Here is a 21706-nt window from a genome sequence, read left to right on the forward strand (position 1 = left end):
ATCTCCCAGACAGAGGAAAAACCATAGTCCCTCGTCCACTTACAGATTCCACAAAGCAAAACAGTCTTTTCCACACTATTAATGAGCTCACTTCAGGTTCGTCTCAGAGAATCTTGAGAGAATGTGCAACAAAACCTAACCGTTAAGAACTTGCAAAGACGTTAAGTTTTAAAGAGCAACAAAAATGGATTTCTAGTTCCCATCAGTTCAGATTTGTATATGCTTCTAATATCAGAATTAATGAAGGTATATTTTGGAGCTTTGAGTGCATCCTTAAAGGTCAAGGTGACTAGTTTCCTGCTGGGTGCAGTTTGGCAAAAATGAAGACTGACTTCTATTGTTTATATATATCCATGGGAAAGTGTCTTGTCTAATCAGAGAAAGAAATGGGATCATTACCTTTTGAAAAGACTGAACCAATATGACCATCTCTCCGAAGAAGCTGTTCTTTCCTGCTTCTTCCTTTACACTGCAAACACCATCAATTCCCTGGATGCATTGAAAATAGGGAAAAAATTCATGTGTATCTTTTAAGTCCACATGACTTTTGAGTGCTAGAATGGCTTTCATGCCATCTTTGGTCATGCTTGCTGATTGTTGCAATGGCTTCTCAGAAGTAACCTCTCATACACCATTTGAAGAAACACGGATGTGAACATGGAAATCCAAACTACTGTAACAAATAAAAACATTTGCTGGTAGCATAGTGGTTATTGATGAGATCAGTGAGGTCTCATATCCTCGCAACAAAAATGTAAAGGGAGCAAACAAATTAGATTGTTTTTTAGATGGCTTAGTGGCTAGCACTGCTGTCATACAGCGCCAGGGACCCAGGTTCAATTCTAGCCTCTGGTGTCTGTCTGAGTGGAGTTTGCACATTCTCCTTGTCTGCGTGGGTTTCCTGTGGCTTCGTTTCACAATTCAAAAATGTGCAGGTTAAGTGAAAAGGTCATGCAAAATTGCCCATCGTGTTAAGGGATGTGTAGGTTAGGTGCATTAGTCAGGGATAAATGTAGGATGATAGAGGAGGGGTCTGGATGGGTTACTCTTCAGACGGGTTGGTGTGGACTTGTTGGGCTAAAGGGCCTGTTTCCACACTGTAGGGGTTCTATAGTTTATGACTCAAATGCTCGCATTATAGTCAAGACTGCAGCAATACCAAGCCCCAACTCTCATAAACTAGGAATCAAACTCTTACACTTTTTAAAAAACTGAAGGATTTGATCTAAATACCATGAGTTGTGGTTTCTTTTCCCTCACAAACCAACCTAGATTGACAAATCGCTTTACGATCTCATGAGCGGCCTATTTAATCTCCAAGTAGACTAAGTTCTTTATAAAAGCTCTTACTGAAAAAAGTATAACACAAACTTTTTTAAAAACTGTTAGCACTGCACAAATAGATCCTAACTTAACACTAGACGTGATACAGTACAAGCGCAGATTGTTCAGCCCATCATGTGTCTGCTGGTTCCTTCATGGTTAACTACTTTCAGGTGCTTTCGCCACAGGACTGTAATGTTTTTCTTCAAAGTATTTATCCAATGCTCTTTTGCACGTTAATATAGAATCTGCTTCCATCACTCTTTCTGGCAGATTGCAGGTCATAATCCGAATTTGTAATGAGGAAATTAATGGGATAGGCAAGGTAGATGAAATAAGTTGAGAGGAAACTTGTAGTGTGAGTAGAATTAAAGCTCAGCACCATGGAACTCTATTTATGCTTTCCTATTTTAGCTTTTTAACATCACTTGAGGGATTATTTTCCATAACACAGACCATATTTAACTCATCTTTTGAACAGCACAAAGGAGGCCAACTTTTCAAGAAATCTTTAACAATAGGACAAACCAAATTACAGGTTCCAATACTGTAATATTCTGATTCCACAAATAAAAAAATCTCTGGCAGTTCACAAGCCCTTTTGTTCTCAATTATTACCTTCAGTTCACAAACACAAAAATCAAGTAATTAACAAAATGCCACAATGCAGCAGCTTAGACTTGTACAACAGAGGGGGGAAAAAAAAGAAACTTGCAACTGGACTGAGCCAGATGAGCCAAAATAATCTTTTGTGAAAATAGAAACATTTATGGAGAGAGAAACAGAATTAACATTTCAGGGCAGCGATGACCTTTCATCAGCGTGAAGGCAAGGTGGAAATGCAAGTAGGCTTTACACGAGTAAAAGGCGTGGAGTTGGGGATGCTGGTAGTGAGTGGAAGAAGAGAAAGTCTGAGCATGGAGTGCTAAAGGTTTGTGGTACGGGTAAAGCACAAAAACACAAAGTGTCCAAATGAGTGTGAACGGTGAGTCAGCAATCACTCAAATACAAAGTAAGTGAATAAAAAGTGAACAAGTATTTTGCTCAGTAGGACAGTGCTTCAATTGCTGAAAAATGACATTGATGAAGCATTTCATTTTTGTACCCAGGACGAATGCAAAGTTTCAGCTGACCACAACAACTTATACTATTCTGTTAAATCTGACTGGCTGAGGCATTTCCGATCCTGAATCTTGCAACATTTCTAAGCATCGATAAATTCAAATCACCTGAAAAGAATATGGTAACAAATGAACAAAATTAAGGGTACCAGCAAGAGAGATTAATCCCTCTCCTTGCTTTACTCACATTTCATTGACTACCAGCACAACATAAAATAAGCAGACAGGTATTCCACTCCACCAGTCAGACTTAGGTGACATTTTCAGTTTTGGTTTAATTTTTGATGGTGTAACCAATTACATCATAAAGGAATGTAGACATTTGACTGCACTTTGCACTTCTTCCTGTATCATTTTCTCTAGATTGAAAAAGTGATCAATCAGAATATAACCTCACATCCCTATTACTACAAGCAGCCATTACCCACTCTGTTCTAGTTGTCCTCCCAGTTAATAGTAGACAGATGTATTTTACACAGTGGCATTCACAACCTTCTCAACAAGCTTCCTATCACCTAACTATGATTTAATGCTGTGTTAATGGGTTAACAGTTTTACCGAGCTCTCTGGGTCCAGTGCTTGGACAGCACTTGCCAGGATACAGCCCCCAACCAGTACATGAAGAGGCTGTTGGTCACACTAGATTCCAATGGTTTGTGGTTTGAAGCTGTTGAGGATAGGTTATGCAAACATACCCAATGCATTAGTCACAAAAATTAATTCTGTAACCCACTTCTCTATGTTTGAAGAAGAATGCCACACCTATCTTTCATGAAGACACTTTTCAATTACAAAATATATGTGCTACTTAGGTGTACAAGAACACATACATTACAAATGAATCGACTGCCAAAGCCATGATCCAGCCAGGAAAGAAGCAAGATCAACCAAAGTGAGTATTTAAACCCCTATCATAAATCTAGAGGTTACCTCACATAACAATTTAATGAAAGGGGATTTATTTTACTTTCAAGTCATAATTGGCACATTTGGTTGAATGGATGATGTAATTCATTTATAACACTTGGTAAAGAATTAAAATGGTAAACTCTATGTCACTTTAAGTTCAAATGTGACCTATGCTATCTCTCAGATGTTATTATTCTAATAATGCTGGTTTGGCCCTTTTTATTTTGTTATAATTTATTGTTCTGGTTTTGAGTAAAGTTAATAATAAATCATGCAAACAGATACTTCAACATATAAATAGATCTTTGATTCTTCATTCTGAGCTGAATGAGTTGATATCAACAGCAGGTAATGGTTGTCCTGAATCAGACAGGAGAAAATTGGCCAGGGTTTCAATTCCTAATCTCCTCATGCTTCTTGTTAATGCATGTGTGTATATGCGAATGTGTACCGTGGACAGGACAGGGCTGGTTGCAATTCCATCAATAATAACATTCATTATTGAAAATCTCACAGAGCAATAACCATTTGATTGAGGAGTAGACAGTTTCTGCTTTCTTATGGGAAGAATGTGGAAGGAAGGACATTGAAAAGAAACACTTGGACTTTGGTCACAATTTTGCTGATTTTAATTATCCAATGGTTTCTAGAAATTTAAAATGACAGACTTAAGATGCAGACATACTCTGTATCAATATAATTTGGTGTATTCAATGATCTTACAACTTCATTTAACAGTGAAATGTTGACAGGAAAGTTGTTTGTCCCCTGCCATGGAGGTGTTCATTATCTACTCCTGTCCAAAATTAGAGTGTGTTTTGAAATATATTTATATCTTAGTGTCTTTTTTTTAAACATTGTGCATCACCTTTTTAAATACTCGCTTGTTTCAGAATCTTTTGCAGCAATAGATTTTAACTGAATTTGTAAGTATTTATTCGATATCGGCCATCTTGAAAGAAAAATGTAGGAGACCGCTCTTCAAGATAATCCGAGGGGCCGAATGACCTACTTCTGTTCATGTTGCTTACAGTCTGTTGAAGAGGTTAGAATCTGATTGACTCTTCATTTTGTTTTTAACTCTCAGCTTCCTTTTTTTTAGAGCACTTGGCTGTTAAAAGAAGGATTAAGTTACAGACTCAAAGTTTTTGAAGTTTGTACAAGTGGGGTTAGCTAAGATTTATTTGAGGTAATAGGGGAATGAGACTGCAAGCTGTTCAGCAATTCTGAAGTTATCAGTCTCAGCAGGATGTGTAAGGGTGAAGCAAGCCAACAGGTCCAGTTTATACAGCTGACTGTAAATCACAGTTGAAATCAAGCTAAAAAAGCAGTTTGCACACAGGGCTAAGGTGCTTCCACACAATCTCTGCACTCCTTGAGCAATTTTTTTAACCTGTGGAAAATAGGGAAAGCAAACTGAATTGAGAGAGGAGGTTGTGTACCAGTCTCCACAGAAAGTGTCACCAGTCTTGAGGGAGTATGCCATGTAGACTTCAGGGTTAAAACAATTCTGGCGCCTGGTATGCAGAGGAATGTAGTGAAGATTCCATGGTATTGAAGGGGTGGCATTGTGGCTCACAGCACCAGGGTCCCTGGTTCGATTCCAGCCTCTGGTGACCATCAGTGTGGAGTTTGCACATTTCCTCCGGGTGCTCCAATTTCCTCCCACACTCCAAACGTACAGGTCAGGTGAATCAGTCAAGGGAAATTGCCCATAGTGTTAGGTGCATTAGTCAGTGGGAAATGGGTCTGGGTGGGTTACTCTTCGGAGGGTCAGTGTGGACTGGTTGGGCCGAAGGGCCTGCTTCCACACTGTAGGGAATCTAATCTAATCTAATCTATAGGCCTAAAACAGACTGAGATGTTTAGGGGTCATTCTTTGCCTGCAATTTAAATAAGCCACCACAGGTGAGTATGCATTTATTAAAGAGACTGGCTTATGGGATGGAATTCAGGGTAGCAGAAACTGGACATTTTTCAATTGTGTTAAAAGCTTGTGATTTCAAATAAACCTATTGGACTATAATTTGGTGTCATGTGACTTGCTGCCTGACCTGCTGTGCTTTTCCAGTACCACTCTAACCTTGACTTTGATCTCCAGCATCTGCAATCCTCACTTTCGTCCACCCCAGACCAACACTGGGACCTCGACACTGTAGGTGAAAGATTGAAAAGTCAATTAGACAATCTTGGGCCTTCATGAAGGGTGGCTTTCAAAGTTTCTGGGTTCCTCCTTGTTTTCGAAGGTGTCAAGAGAATTGCGAATCCAACAAACGGGATCTTTTGTGTTGGATTATGCTTCTGTGATTTGGCAGTTTCAATCACCTGAGGTTGAATTAAACGTGATAACTTTAAAGTGATATAGGGAATACGCACATAACTTTATATTACTAGCTACCATGACTTTATTTTCATTCCTGTTACCTTTTGTACCTTCAATGTTGCAGTTGCAGCCAGAGACTCCCAATCACAGCTGATGGCGAAAAGCAAACATATAAGTAACATGTGAATATTTATTTAATGTGATGTGTCACCCCCTACCACGTATGTATCCTCAGAAGGTCATCTCTTTCTCTGTCATTACATCTGAGTGCAGTTTCAGTCTTCAGTCCCCAGTTATTAACTTTATATTACTAGCTACCATTTCCTGGGAACTATCTAAGCCTGAACCTAACCTAAACAAACTTCTGACCAGATCTCCAGGTATCACTGAGACCACCTAGGTCGATGTGCTGAGTCTTTGCATTTTAGCTGCAGGTCTGTGAACCGGTACTCCGTCGTCTCTCAAATTGGGAGTTCCACAATTTGTTGAATAATGACATTAACTGGCGACTATTATATTTGCAATTATAATTAATCCTAAGTGGCCTTCCACTGTTTTGTCAACAACTGACATATCAGTTTTTGATGCAAATGGGATCGTGCCGTTCAGCTGATGTGAAAACTGCGTTCGGTGTTTATACAATCTCCAAGGGATTGTGCCCAAATTCTCCAGAAAATACACCGCTAGATGGCGCGTTTTGCTGCTCTTAACTTTCGACTTGCTGAACTAACCACGTTAAAACTCTGCAACAATCACCATTGACAAATAACTATGTTTTTATCGCCATACTAATCCCATTTTCGTATTTTGAGTTTAAAAAATTCCATTCGAACATTTTTTGTCATCAAATGAACGTTGCAGTTCTATAAATTTTAGCGGGTATTTATTCGAATATATCAACTTCATGAGAATTGATTTTTTTCTTAGCCACACTCAGGAAACATTCGGTAGATTAGATCCGAATCTTTGTGTGTTCAGTTTTCTGACATCTCTATGGTGCCAAGCCACATCAAGAGCCATTGGGGCTGATGACCAAACTCATGGCCAAAGAGAAAGGGTTTAAGCAGCATCCGAAATGAAATAAGCTAATTTGGAGCGTTTGGAAATGGGGATGCAGACCCAGTTAGCTGAATGCATTGCCAGGAATGGTGGAGCAGTCACAGGAGGAGATGGTGAAGAGATTAGAATTAGGAGGACAAAACCTTTAGGACTGGATGGGATTTCAGAGATAGGGAGATGTGAGGCTCTGGGGAGATTTGAAAACATGGATAAAAATTTTAAAATTCTCTCTCTGTTATGCAACACCTCAATGTAGGTCAGAAAGCACAGGGTGAGGGGCAAACAGAAGTTTGTGTGAGTGAGGCCACTGTCAGCAAATCTTTGGGTTATATCAAGTTTACATAGGACAGAATATGGGAGATGGGCCAGGAGTACACTAGAATAATCAAGTCTAGAGATAACAAAGACATAGAGCGGATTTCACTAGTAGATAAACTGAGGTGTACAAATGAGGTGGAAAAAGGTGGTCTCAGTGATACCTGGAGATCTGGTCAGAAGTTTGTTTTGGTTTGGTTCAGGCTTCGATAGTTCCCAGGAAAGGGGATGGAGTTACTAACTGGGGACTGAAGACTGAAACTGCACTCAGCTGTAATGACAGAGAAAGAGATGACCTTCTGAGGATAAATACATGGTAGAGGTGGCACATCACATTAAATAAATATTCACATTTGTTACTATATGTTTGTTTTTCACCATCAGCTGTGATTGTGAGTCTCTGTCTGGCTGCAACTGCAACATTGAAGGTACAAAGCCCTCCCAGTTTTATCCCTACACTTTGTTCCATGGTCCGAGGTATGAAGTGAGCAACTCCTGCACCATGGTACAGCCAACTAGGCGCCATCTTTCCAGGTTGACCAACATTGATGATACATCACTGACATTAGTGGGATTCATTTATTATCTTGAATGATATGGTCAGGAATGTATGGGACAAGGATTTGGACTGCTGCCAGTGGGCTAATGCCTGAAGTTCTTAAAGCATGCATTTGGCAAACCAACTAACAATGCTCAAGCACCTGGAGTGATATTGGAGGCTCCTGACTTTATCTGGACTTACTGTACAGTACCTCCTGAAGGATGTTTCCCTGGACTTGGCTGATGACTACTGTCCTTAAACTTTGAGACATGGCTGTTTGCAGCAGATGCAGTGTGTTTGCCATGAATGCTGCTGGCACATGGTGCAGGTGTGAGATTGGTGTAACACTGTGCTCTGCAGTGATATGGCTACCCCCTTGACTAATGACTGACCTGGCTTTCATAGAATCCCTACAGTGTCGTAGCAGGCCATTCAGCCCATCAAGTTCACACTGAACCTCTGATGGCCATCCCACCCGGACCTACACTATCCCTGTAACCCTGCATTTCTCATGAGTAATCCACCTAACCTGCACATCTTTGGATTGTATGAGGAAACCAGAGCTCCTGGAGGGAACCCACACAGACAAGAAAAGAATGTGCAAACTCCATCCAGACAGTTTTTAACGCTGGGATTGAATCCAGGTCCCTGGTACTGTAGGCCGCAGTGCTAACCACTGAGCCACCATGTTGTCAGTCATGAATTCTCAGGATTTGGTTTCTATCAAGCAGGTGGTGGAATAAAAGCATGCATAACAATGCTACTAGATGAGTAATAATGAGGGTAATAACCAAGGTAATCCCTATTTAGCAGACTCCCTGTCACTCATTTGTGGTAATCTCTTGAAGTCCAGGATTTAGTTGGAAAATGAAACTTTGCAGTCTCAATGCTGGGAAAGGCTTTGCTCTCGCGCAATGTTTCCAAAATTGTTACCATAGTCAATAAAGTTTGGGGCCTAAGAAAACTCTGCTCTTAGACTTGGTAGCAAAATTGTGACCAAGAGCAGTACTTGTATAAAAGCAAATTACTGCGGATGCTGGAATCAGAAACCAAAAGAGAAAATGCTGGAAAATCTCAGCAGGTCTGGCAGCATCTGTAAGGAGAGAAAAGAGCTGACAAAGGGTCAGTTACACTCGAAACAGCAGCTCTTTTCTCTCCTTACAGATGCTGCCAGACCTGCTGAGATTTTCCAGCAGTACTTGTATCTTCGAGCCTGCACTTGTCCTGGGTTGCTTTGTCATTCTTGCTGCATAGCGTTGAATATATAATCGCTTTTTTCATCTTTATTCATTTTACAAAGTAAAGAGGCTGTCTTCTCAGTGAATACCAAATAAGAAACCGATAGTTTATATCCTTAAAACCTGAATGGCTCAAATGATGTTATTCTGTGAATTGCAATCCCACCATTGGAAGTTCAATTTTTCAATTTCTCTTTTTTATAAAGTGAAGATGAAAATGTCAGAATATTTTACAAACTCAACAATTTCACACATGTCCTTTAGCGAATGAAACCCCCTGTGCATCCCAGATCTGCTTACGCAGCTCCAATCCCATATCATGACGGCAAGCCCGTCAGTGCTCACAATATTTATTAACAAATGATTCAATTCAATAAACTGTTCCACACAGCAATTCAAGAAGAAGAAACATCACCACTTTTAGACAACTTACAAATGTTAAATGGGTGTTAACCTTGTCTGCTATGCTCATATGCTGGAGAATAGACTGTATATAGGCAAAAGGAATCTCTCTGTACATTGCATCTTTAACATTGGAGAAAGAAAGGGGTAGTGGAATCTGCCATTCTCTGCTGTACTTCAATGGAAGTCACTAACCAATCCGAATCTACCTGTTTGGTCTGAGAACTAAGATTGACAGTTAACTGCTGTTGCTGCATTTAAACCCCTTTGCATGCTATATAAATTGATGTTCCTTTATTGAGTCTGACTTCCTGTGTCCTATTGAATGCAATATGAAAAGCTTTGACATTATGTCACCTTTTATCAATGTTTAAATTCTTTACTAGCAAGCAATTATTTCATATGCAATTGGGTAGTGCTTTTGTCAAAGATAACAACTGGTTGGTCAAGGAATATACACTCAAATATGAGGCTGACGATCATTTGGTTGCGGTGGGGTCAACAGGACAAGAAAATCTGACTTTGTATGCTGCACCAGAAAACAAGACAAGGGAAAAAAAAGGAAAAGAGTGAAAAGAGCATGATGTCCAAAAACTTCAAGAAGTCTCTGTGGCTCCCTATTCAACAATAGTAAGGAAAGTATATATTTTGCATTAAACTGTAGATTGTTGCTGCATATGCTGCTTAAGTTTACTTGAAAACCTAATTCTTTTGACATGGTATCTTTAAACTAGCATCACCAGTATTTTTTTTTGCTAATCTTTTTCTAGACCACAAGGGATTCAAGAACAACTGAAAGCCACAAAAACAGAGATTAAACAATATTTTATCATCAAAGGGAATAATAACAGAAAGCATGCTACACCATTACTTCATTGGAGTAGAGGATAATGTATTGTATACTAAGACAAAAAAAAACTATCATAAGGTTAACTCGGGGTCTCCGGAAAAGAAGAAGGTATATGATGTTGGTAGTAACGCAGAATTTTGTCAGCTATGCAGAAGACAGAATGTCAATAAGGCAATGTATACTAACTACATGATCGAGTCAGTAAAACTTTAAACAATCTCTGAGCATTTTGCTTCAGGCAATAGGTCTGTAAAATATGCTTGTCTTTCAGATGAGGGGTCCTCAGTATTGAAAAGTGTTATTATTAATAAAATAGTAATCTTTTGATCTTGAAAAACTCAAAATGCATTGAACTCCATATCCAGATAATATCTCAGCATCGTTTAAAAGGACTCTGTATGTTCGATAGAAACCAAGATAATTAATTAATTTAGACTGTTTCATTTAAAAATGGAGGGGGGGGGGAAGGTAAAACAGCAAACAACAGATTTATCAGCCTCCTATCTATAACTGGAACTATGCTTAAAGGAATCTTAAGTGATCTCTTTTGTTCTTTTGTGATCTACAGGTGAGGGAAGGAGTCATTAATGATTTACGATGGTTTTTTAAAAACTATGTTGCGATAATAACATTGACGTGTTTAACATCTGCACACACATCACTGGGGTGATGGTGGAGTATGATAGGGATATGGATGGGTAAGCAGACTAAAAAGGCCAGCTAATCATTCTCAGCATGTTAGTTTAGTGTGTTTAGGGAGATTAAATTCTACTAACAGGAATCATTATATTTTACAGCTAGGCATGACCTGTGCATTCTCAATGAAATGATTTTCTAGATAAATACCTGGTGCTTTTGTTAATTTGTCCACGAGAAGGAAAATTGGAAAAAGCATCAGTTCATTGATCTACATCGACACCATTATATTAGAGCCATTACATTGAAGTAGCTTTAACAACTGTTTGTACTGCCTTTGTGTACATATTTAAGAAGAATTTTTATTGAGAGAATGCCTTTCACACCCCCAGATTAATCCCAAGAGTTTACTAGCCAGTTAAGGACTTTTGAGGTGTACTGTCCGTTACCCAGCCATTTGGGGCTCTTGCAGCACAATGGTAATGTCCCTACCTCTAGGCTAGAAGGCTGCTACGAAAGTGTCATAATGTGTCTGAACATTGATTTTAAAAATATCTACAGCAGCCAATTTGTAAACAGCAGGGCCCCGTGAACAGTAATGAGACAATGAATTGATAATCCGTTTTAATTATGTTGATTGATGGATATTTGCTTTCCCTGCTCTTATTCCAATTGTGGCAATGAAATCTTTTGCTTCCACGCGAGAGGACAAACGGAGCCTCCGGCTTCCGTTTTACATCTCATCTGAAAGACCATACTTCTCATATTGAAGCATTGGGTTCGTGACTATACTGATGCTGTGCTCAAATCTCTAGAGCAGGGTGTGGAAACTGCATCATCTGTTGACTCCGTGGCGAGATTGTCACCACTGAACCAAGCTGACTTTTCAAACTGAAATAGGATTCAATTTTTTTTTCAATAGCATGCAACACGGAATGTACTGCCTTCACTCTTGAGGTCCCGATATGAATATCGTGAGCAAAGTTATCATTCCCGAGATGTACTTACCAGTAAAATTTCATATGAAATTATCCCCCCCCCCCCCCCCGCCCCCGCTGCAAGTGAATGGGGTCGGTTGTAGCATTCATTTATGCGATGAAAAAGGAATCTACTTCACAGTTTTCAATGCAATTGAGATAATTGGAATAATCAAGAAGGTGCTAGACATGAAATTTGATATAAAGTTCCGAGCAAAACTGCACATTGAATGGATGATGAAAGAAATGGTTGTGTCTTCTCAAGCGGAATGAATACTGTCAAAGTTTCAGCAATGTGAATAATGGCCAGCCTGGCGTTGATGGATGTATCAATTTCATATTAACCTCCTTTCCCTGTCACGCTTTCATAATTCCAACATGTCTTTAATGATTCTTGGGCGAAACATTCCTCCATTAATTGGAACGCTACTTTCATTTAAACAATGACTGCCTTTACGTTTCCCCATACTGGTCCTGCAATAAATCACAGCGCTTAGCTCTGGTACCATTTTCCTTTCTGTATACATAGTAAGATGTTTTATCACGTTTAACACGTCGACATCCGTGATAAAATCACTCCAATTTTGGACTTTATTAACGGTGCAGTTGTTCGTGTATTATCGGGACAGTCCTGCAATAAATCACTTAGAGTGTCTGTCTCTGGTGAATAAAACATTTCCTGTCCCCTTCACAGACACGCTACACTGACAAGAAATTATAGCGCATGTTGCCCGGAGTCTCTGTTTAACCGAGGTGCTTTTACAACAGACTCGTGTTTTAACCTCTCCCCTCGACCCTCCCCCTTCTCATTCCTGCTCTGTTGGGTCAGGTGTTAAACGGACCGGGTGTGCGGCTTCGTTCCCCCGAATGTGCGGCTCTCGAGCTTGGCTTGGGTTTGGGGAAGCGAGCTGGAACAGTTGCCGTGTGCAGCGAAGCGGCTGCGGGGACAGGTGCTGGCCCTGGCGTGTGCTGGCTGGGGGGGGGGGCGGGCAGCTCCGAGCAGCGTGAGGGCGATTCAGCACCACGGCCAGCTCCACCTCCGCATCCAGCAATGGCGTAGCCAGATCCGCGAACAGGTAAAAAAAATAACCCATGTCATGGCTGTGCGGACTCTGTGACACTTTCTAAGTCCTTTTGACACCTAATGGGGAATAAGGTCGTAGCGCCCCACTTGAACATTACTGTTTACAGTTGCTGTGTTTTTCGGATTTCAGACGTAGGAACAATCAGACCTGGATTCTGAAAAGTGCACCAAGTCTGACCATATGACTATCTGCTTGCTCTCTCGGTGTTCTGTTCAGTGCTTCATTGCTGCAAAATGTCAACGCGCTTTTGTTCGGTTGATTTAACACATTGGCCATGCAACAATTCATAAGCACCTCTCATTCATGCAATTATTAAACGTAAATTTTAATGCAAATATTACTGCCCAGTCAAAGATTACCTTTTCTTTGATAAACAGACAGATAAACACGACAATTCTGGCCAAACAAAAAAAAAACCATCTCCGATTCCCAACAACTTTCAACTGATTAATATCCGGGCGGGATGTGATTTCCAGTCCCTGGGAATAACAGTGGCAGGCAGCTATTGTCTTGTTTCAGATGTGCGAGCTGTGATCTCAAGTTTTAGGGAGCGCATCCTTCACAAATGCTCTCCACGTTGCAGGTTTCATTACATGAAGTTGACACCCCACCTTCTTCCAGTATGCTGCACACACGCGCCACTGTCGAATGGTTTACCTAGAATTAACACGATTACGTTTCTATCCAGATTGCCTGCGGATCTAGATCCCGCGGAGCAGGCTCAATTTAAGGTGGGCCCATCGTAGACTCTGAAGGGTGCACCATTCACTCCCTGTTCCTCTGAACACCATACCCAGGGATTAAACAAACGAACAAAAGCATCAGTTCAGAAAGACTGTGATATTACTGCTGGCCTGACTATATACCCTTATGTGGTAAAGCCAATCTCACGTTTTTTTTGTAAAATATTAACCACGAGGGAATGTGACACCACCAAGGCGCCACTGTCCTGCCAACTCTGAAAGCGCCTGGGGTCATTACCAAGTTGGAATCTGTTCGGAGGCTGAATATTCATCTCTGGTTACTTGCTTCAGCACAGTAGGTGGCGCCACACAGCACATGCATAAAGACTCGAGGCTGCGTTTTGATGGGTGTCTCTGAAAACCATCACTCCAAGCTCGGTCAGGCTGCACCCTCAGGGAATTGTTCACTTGTCCCGTTTCCTTTTGCCCAACTCACGGTGCCACCAACCTGTTGACTGGTTGCTGCGCCTGCATTCATGAAGGACAGAAAAGTGTGAAGGAAAAGGCTCAATTCCTGCACTTGGATAAACATTTGCGACCAATAAACCAACCAGCTCCAAACACATACCAGCTGCAAGCTCCGACAAACAACAATGTGCAGCGTGGGTGGCAAAAGCTCAGTGGTTAGCACTGGACCTGGGTTCCATTCCAGCCTCGGTGTGGAGTTTCTCCCCATATCTCCATGTGCTCCCTCAGGGTGCTATGGTTTCCTCCCACGAACCAAAGATGTACAGGCGACGTGAATTGGCCATCCTAAATTGCCAATAGGTTTCAGGGATGTATAGGTTAGGTGCATTAGTCAGGTGTAAATGTAGAGTAACAGGGGAATGAGTCTGGGCCAGTTATTCCTCGAAGGGTCCCTATGGACTTGTTGGGTCAATACCTGTTTCCACATTGTCGGGAGTCTATGAATCTAAATGATCTCTTAACCTGGCTCAGGGATGTGTATTGGTTAGGACACTTTGAGAAACTTCTCTACCTTACTTCTAACAGTAGTGTGACCTTTTTTTAATATATCACCGGGTGATGCAGTTTTGATAACTTTAGCTCTAATTGTATCTTCGAAGTTGCAGCTCTCCTAAAGCAGAGAGGTGACAGTCTGCAGTTTATGTTCAAGATGCTGATGGGGTGGGGTAGGGTGGTGGGCAGGTTGGTAAATCCCACAACCTTAAGATTCAGAAGGGAGTGAGCTATTAGTGAATAGAGGCTGCCATCCAAGAGGCTGCCCATCTCCTATAGCTCCAGAAACTTTAACGCCATCACAGATATTAAAATAGTGTTTCTGATAATTTTTCTCACAGTGACCCAGTTTTGAAGCTTGAACATTGTCACTGTCCCTCAGTGAGAAGGAGAGTTCGGGTTGGGGGATGGGAGCTATGAGAGTGGAAGCTTGTTGGAAAAGGTGGACAGTTGTTCTAATTGGGCTGGGGTTGCATGATGGCCATTGCTGCTTCAGAGTTCAGGACCCCTAAATTAAAGCTGATGCCCTTCCACATTGACAAAACATGGCTTGACCCCACTGCTTTGCAACCAGCCACTACCTGAAACCCTCCTGTCCAAATTCTTTCATGGTGCTTGGGTATCATGAGCAGGACCAATATTTGTTGCTCTAACAGCCGTTGAGAAGTTGGTGTTGAACCTCCCTGTTGAACCAATGCAGTCCATCTGGTGCGCATTGCTATTAGGAAGGGAGTTCTTTGATTTTAACCAATATAGTTCCAAGTAAGAATGATGTATATTTTGGGGGGCAACTTCAAGTGGTGGTGTTTCCATGCATCTGCTAAACATATCCTTTGAAGTGGTAGATGTCACAGGTTTGAGTGAGGCTGTCAAAGTGTTTTGGAGAGTTGTCACAGTGCATCCCGTGCATACTACATATTGCTGCCAGTCAGCTCTGGTGATGGAAGGAATGAATGTTGAAAATATTAACTGATGTATCAATCAACCAGGCTACTTTAGCATGGATGGACAAGCTGAATGAATTGTTTTGGAGCAGCACTCTTTCAGGCAAGTAGAGAGTGTTCCAAAACACTCCTGATTTGTGGCTCATCGAAGTGAACATTTTGCAGAGTCAAGTTGGTGAGTTACTCACCTCAGAATTCTCAGTTCTGACCTGTTCTTGTTGCCACAGTTTCTGCTCAATAGCAACCCTTAAGTTATTAATGGTGACAATTTCAGCAATAGTATTGCCATTGAATATCAAGGGAAAATGCTTATATATGGGGTGGCACGGTCTCATAGTGGTTAGCACTGCTGCCTCACAGCACCAGAGACCCGGTTCAATTCCCACCTCAGGCGACTCTCTGTGAGGAGTTTGTACATTCTCCCATGTCTGCGTGGGTTTCCTCCAGGTACTCTGGTTTCCTCCCATAATCCAAAAATGTGCAGGTTAAATGAATTGGCCATGCTAAATTGTTAGGTGTAGGGGAATGGGTTTGGATGGGTTGAGCTTCGGCGGGTCGGTGTGGATTTGTTGGGCTGAAGGGCCTGTTTCCACACTGTAAGTAATCTAATCTTAGATTCTTGTGTTGAACATGATCATTTCATAGCACTTAAGTGGCGTATATGTTATTTGCCGATTAATCAGCCTAAGCCTGAATGTTTTCCATTCTTGTTGTATATAGATGTACATTGCTTCCATATTTCAGAAATTCAAATTGCAATCATAACAATTCCACAATCATAACCATCTTCCTTTGTGCAAAGTATGATTCCAATGAATGGAGAGTTTACCTCTTGATTTTCTTGATTCAAGGTTTTGCTAGGACTTCTTGATGCTGGATTAGATCAGAAACTGCCTTGCTATCAAAACTCACTCTCACATCATCTGGTGCCTTCAGCTCCTTACCTATTTTGAACCAAGGCTGTGATGAATTTAGAACTCTTGAGGAACACAAGCTTAATATCAGCAAGCAGGTTATTTTTGCCAAAATGATGATGCTGTTGACAACCTCTTCCATTGTTTTGCTGATGATCAACACAAGATTGATGGGATATTAAATAGTCAGGTTGCATTTGTCCTGTATTTTATGAATGCAGTTTTCCACATTTTTAGATAGATGCCAGTGTTGTAGCAGTACTGGATCAGTAGGCTTGAGGGCACAGCTGCTCCTGGAGTTCAGGTCTTCAGTCCTATTTTCAGAATATGGTCAAGGAGAATGGTCCAGTGCCTTCAGTTGGTTTTGATATGACAGACAATGAATTAAATTCGCTGAAGATTGGTATGTTTGATGCTAGGGAGTTCAGGAAGATACCAAAATGGTTCAAACATTAAGCATTTTCACTTGAACAGTTGGCTAATACAATTTAGGCGGCCGTCCTGTAACACAGTGGTAATGCCTCTACCCCGGACCAAAAGACACTATGTTCAAGTTCCACCTGCTGCAGAGATATGTGGTAACATCTCTGAAGAAGTTGATAAGTGGAAAAATAGGCTGGCACCATTTGTGACAGGATGCAGTTGGAGTGGTGAACTTAAAGATTATCCTTTAGTTTGGCTTTATCAATCACATTCTTCTGCTGTTTGGCATGTCTTAGAGTCATAGAGATGTACAGCATGGAAACAGGCCCTTCGGTCCAACTCGTCCATGCCAACCAGATATCCCAACCCAATCTAGTCCAACCTGCCAGCACCTGGCCCATATCCCTTCCTATTCACATACCCATCCAGATGCCTTTTAAATGTTGCAATTCTACTAGCCCTTACCACTTCCTCTGGCAGCTCATTCCATACACGTACCATCCTCTGAGTGAAAACATTGCCCCTTAAGTCTCTTTTATATCTTTACCCCTCTCACCCTAAACATATGCCCTCTAGTTCTGAACTCCCCCACCCCAGGGAAAAGGTCATGTTTATTTATCCTATCCATGCCCCTCTTTATGTTATAAAATTCTATAAGGTTACCCCTCAGCCTCCAATGCTCCAGGGAAAACAGCCCTAGCCAATTCAATCTCTCCCTATAGCTTAAATCCTCCCACCCTGGCAACATCCTTGTAAATCTTTTCTGAACCCTTTCAAGTTTCACAACATCTTTCCGATAGGAAGGAGACCAGAATTGCATGCAGTATTCCAACAGTGGCCTAACCAATGTCTTGTACAGCCGCAACATGACCTCCCAACCCCTGTACTTAGTACTCTGGCCAGTGAAGGAAAGCATACCAAACACCTTCTTCACTATCCTATCTACCTGCGACTCCACTTTCAAGGAGCTTTGAACCTGCACTCTCAGGTCTTTTTGTTCAGCAACACTCCGGAGGATCTTACAATTAAGTGTATAAGTTTTGCTAAGATTTGCTTTCCCAAAATGCAGCACCTTACATTTATTTAAATTAAACTCCATCTGCCACTTCTCAGCCCATTGGCCCATCTGGTCAAGATCCCGTTTTAATCTGAAGTAACCTTCTTTGTTGTCCACTACAGATCAAATTTTGGTGTCATCTGCAAACTTACTAACTGTACCTCGTATGCTCCCATCCAAATCATTTATATAAATGGTGAAAAGTAGAGGACCCAGCACTGATCCTTGTGGCACTCCACTGGTCACAGACCTCCAATCTGAAAAACTACCCTCCGCCATCACCTTTGAGCCAGTTCTGTATCCAAATGGCTAGTTTTCCCTGTATTCAATGAGATCTAACCTTGCTAACCAGTCTCCCATGGGGAACCTTGTCAAACTCCTCACTGAAGTTCATATAGATCATTTCTACTGCTCTGCCCTCATGAATCCTTTTGTTACTTCTTCAAAAAACTTAATCAAGTTTGCGAGACATGGTTTCCCATATATAAAGCCATGTTGACCATTCCTAATCAGTCCTTGCCTTTCCAAGTACATGTACATCCTGTCCCTCAGGATTCCCTCCAATAATTTGCCCACCACTGACGTTAGGCTCACTGGTCTATAGTTCCCTGGCTTGTTCTTACCACCTTTCTTAAACTGTGACACCATGTTAGCCAACCTCCAGTCTTCCAGCACCTCACCTGTGACTATTGATGATACAAATATCTCAGTAAGAGGACCAGCAATCACTTCCCTAGCTTCCCGCAGAGTTCTAGGGTACACCTGATCAGGTTCTGGGGTTTATTCACTTTTATGTGTTTCAAGGTATCCAGCACTTCCTCCTCTGCATTATGGACATTTTGCAAGATGTCACCATCTATTTCCCTACATTCTATATCTTCCATGTCCTTCTCCAAAGTAAATACTGATGCAAAATACTCGTTTATTATCTGCCCCATCTCCTGCGGCTCCACACGAAGGTAGCCTTGCTGATCTTTGAGGGCCCCTATTCTCTCCCTCATTACCCTTTTGTCCTTAATGTATTTGTAAAAACCCTTGGATTCTCCTTAATTTTATTTGCCAAAGCTATCTCATGTCCCCTTTTTGCCCTCCTGATTTCTCTCTTAAATATACTCCCACTGCTTTTATACTCTTCTCAGGATTCACTCGATCTATCCTGTCTACCTGACATATGCTTCCTTCTTTTTCTGAACCAAACCCTCAATTTCTTTAGTCATCCAGCATTCCCTATACCTACCAGCCTTTCCTTTCACCCTAAAAGCAACATGCTGTCTCTGGACTCTCGTTATCTCATTTCTGAAGGCTTCCCATTTTCCAGCCGTCCCTTTACCTGTGAACATCTGTGCCCAATCAGCATGTGTGCTGTCCTACGTTATAACTTCACTAGGGTTTCACCTCATTTTAAGGTGTGCACAATGTTTTATTTGGTATGTCTCCTACACTATCTGTGGAGTCAGTGATGGTCCCTGGGCTTGGTGGCAATGGTAAAGTGGGGGAGAATGGCAGTGCACAAGGTTACAGGCTGTGTTTGAATATAATTTTGCACCTACTGCAGATGGTCCAAAATGCCTCAAAGTTGGTCAGTTTTCTGCCACCAGGTATGTGTTAAATTTATCCTTTTTAATATAGTGTCAGTGCCACACAATAGCATGGAAGGTATCCTTGATGTAAGAATGGCACTACCTATACTGTCATAGATTGATGCAACTGTGATAGGTAGATTGGTGAGGTTCTTCCCTCTTGTTGATGCCCTCACAACCAACTGCACACCCTGTCCGACAGATATGTTCTTCAGAACTCAGTTAATTCAGTCTTCTATGGATGTTAAAGTTCCCCACCCAGAGTTCATGCTATGCCCTTGCCAACACTTCCTCCAAGTGATGTTCAACATGGAGTAATATTGATTCATTAGCTGAGGGAGAATGGTAGATGGTAATTAGTAGAAGGTTTATTTGCCTGTGTTTTGTTTGATGTCATGAGATTTCTCGGAGGCCAGAGTTATTGTTGAGGATTCCCAGGGCAACACCCTTTCAACTGTATATCATGGTACCACCATCTCTGTTGCTTCTGATCTGCCAGTAGAACAGGACATACCCATGGATGGTGACGATTGTGTCTGGAATATTGGCTGTAAGATATGGTTCAGTTAGTAAGACTATGTTAGGTTGTTGCTTGCCTAATCTATGGTATACTCTCCTAATTTTGGGACATTTCCAGGAAGTTAATCAGCAGGACCTTGCAGGAATGGGTATGTGGTTGTCAATTCTGAAATCTCATTTGTTGACAGTTTCCCATCTGGCTTTTTGTTTGTTGTGGCTTTACACAACTGCATGGCTTGCTTTAGACTGGAGCCCCTACAGTATGGAAACAGGCCCTTCAGCCCAACAAGTCCACACCAACCCTGCGGGCAGTAACCCACCCAGACCCATTCCTCTACCCTATATTTACCTCTGACTAATGCACATATCACTATGGACAATTTAGCATGGCCAATTCACCTGGTCAGCACATCTTGGGATTGTGGGAGGAAACCCATGCAGATATAGGGAGAATATGTAAACTCCACACAGACAGTTGCCTGAAGCAGGAATCAAACCCAGGCCTCTGGCCCTGTGAGGCAGCAGTGCTAACCACTGAGCTACCATGCTGCCCTAATGACTGTGCTTGGCCATTTCACTAGGCATCTAAGAATCAATCACATTGCTGTGGATTGGGGTCATGTGTAGGCCAGACTAGTTAAGAACAGCAGATCTGCTTTTAGTGAATCAGATAGGTTTTTACAGCAATTGATCATAGTTTTACGGTCACCATTACTGTGACCAGCTATCAATTTCAATTTTCTAATTAATTAATTATTTTTTTATTTTATGATGTGATTTTTTTTCCTGTTTTTGAATTCCTGGTTAGCTTCTACATATCCCAGTGAGAATTAAATCTGATCATTTGAAGAGCATTGCTGTTTCTTGTTTTGTTCACAGATTTCCTGTCCAGAGTACCACAGTGTATCCGAAATCTTTACTAACAGGCACATTGAAAAGTTTCCCGTAAAATGGAAACCAATAGCTTCCAATTCTGCACAACTCAAATTTAAAGGCCCTCCACATTTCTGTAGCTTTCTCCATCCCATAATCTTGAAACAAAATGCATACCTTCTAATTATAATCTTTTGTGCACCTCATACTCCCATTGCTCCATTAAGCATAGCCATCTGTTCAGCTGCTGAAAGTCCAAACTCTGGGATTCCCTTCATAAAGATTTTACCTTTGTTTACCTTTTTAAGACCCTCTCGCTGTGATAGGTTTCGGTTAAACTGCATTCCCCACCCCCCACCCCCCCCCCCCCTCCGACCTCCAATCCCCTCTATTCTCCCTTGGCTTAGCCTTCATTCTCTTTAGAATTCTCTAGGATATTTTCAGCATCAATAATGCTATGTAAACTTAAATTAGGCAATTCCACAGTTCTTACATGAATCTTGTGAAAATGCAATGAGAAATAATAAAATTCTAATGGAACAGAGGTGCATGACCAGAACTTATAATCATTCAGAAAGCAGTCTAAACAGACCTAGGCTGTGTGGTAGCCTAGTGGTTAGCATTGCTACCTCACAGCACCAAGGTCCTGGATTCAATTCCATGCTGGGTGACTGGATGGAGTTTGCATGTTCTCGCTGTGTCTGTGTGGGTTTTCTCCAGGAGCTCCAGTTTCCTCCCACTGTCACAAAGCTGTGCAGGTTAGGTGGATTGGCTATGCTAAATTGCCCACAGTGTTCAGATATGTGCTGACTAAATAGATTAGCCATGGGAAAAGCAGGGTTACAGGGATTGGGTGGAAAGCTCTTCAGAGGGATGGCATAGATTTGATGGGCTGAATGGTTTGCTTCTACACT

The sequence above is a fragment of the Chiloscyllium punctatum genome, chromosome 32 (genome assembly GCF_047496795.1).
Source record: "Chiloscyllium punctatum isolate Juve2018m chromosome 32, sChiPun1.3, whole genome shotgun sequence".
Lineage (NCBI taxonomy): Eukaryota > Metazoa > Chordata > Chondrichthyes > Orectolobiformes > Hemiscylliidae > Chiloscyllium > Chiloscyllium punctatum.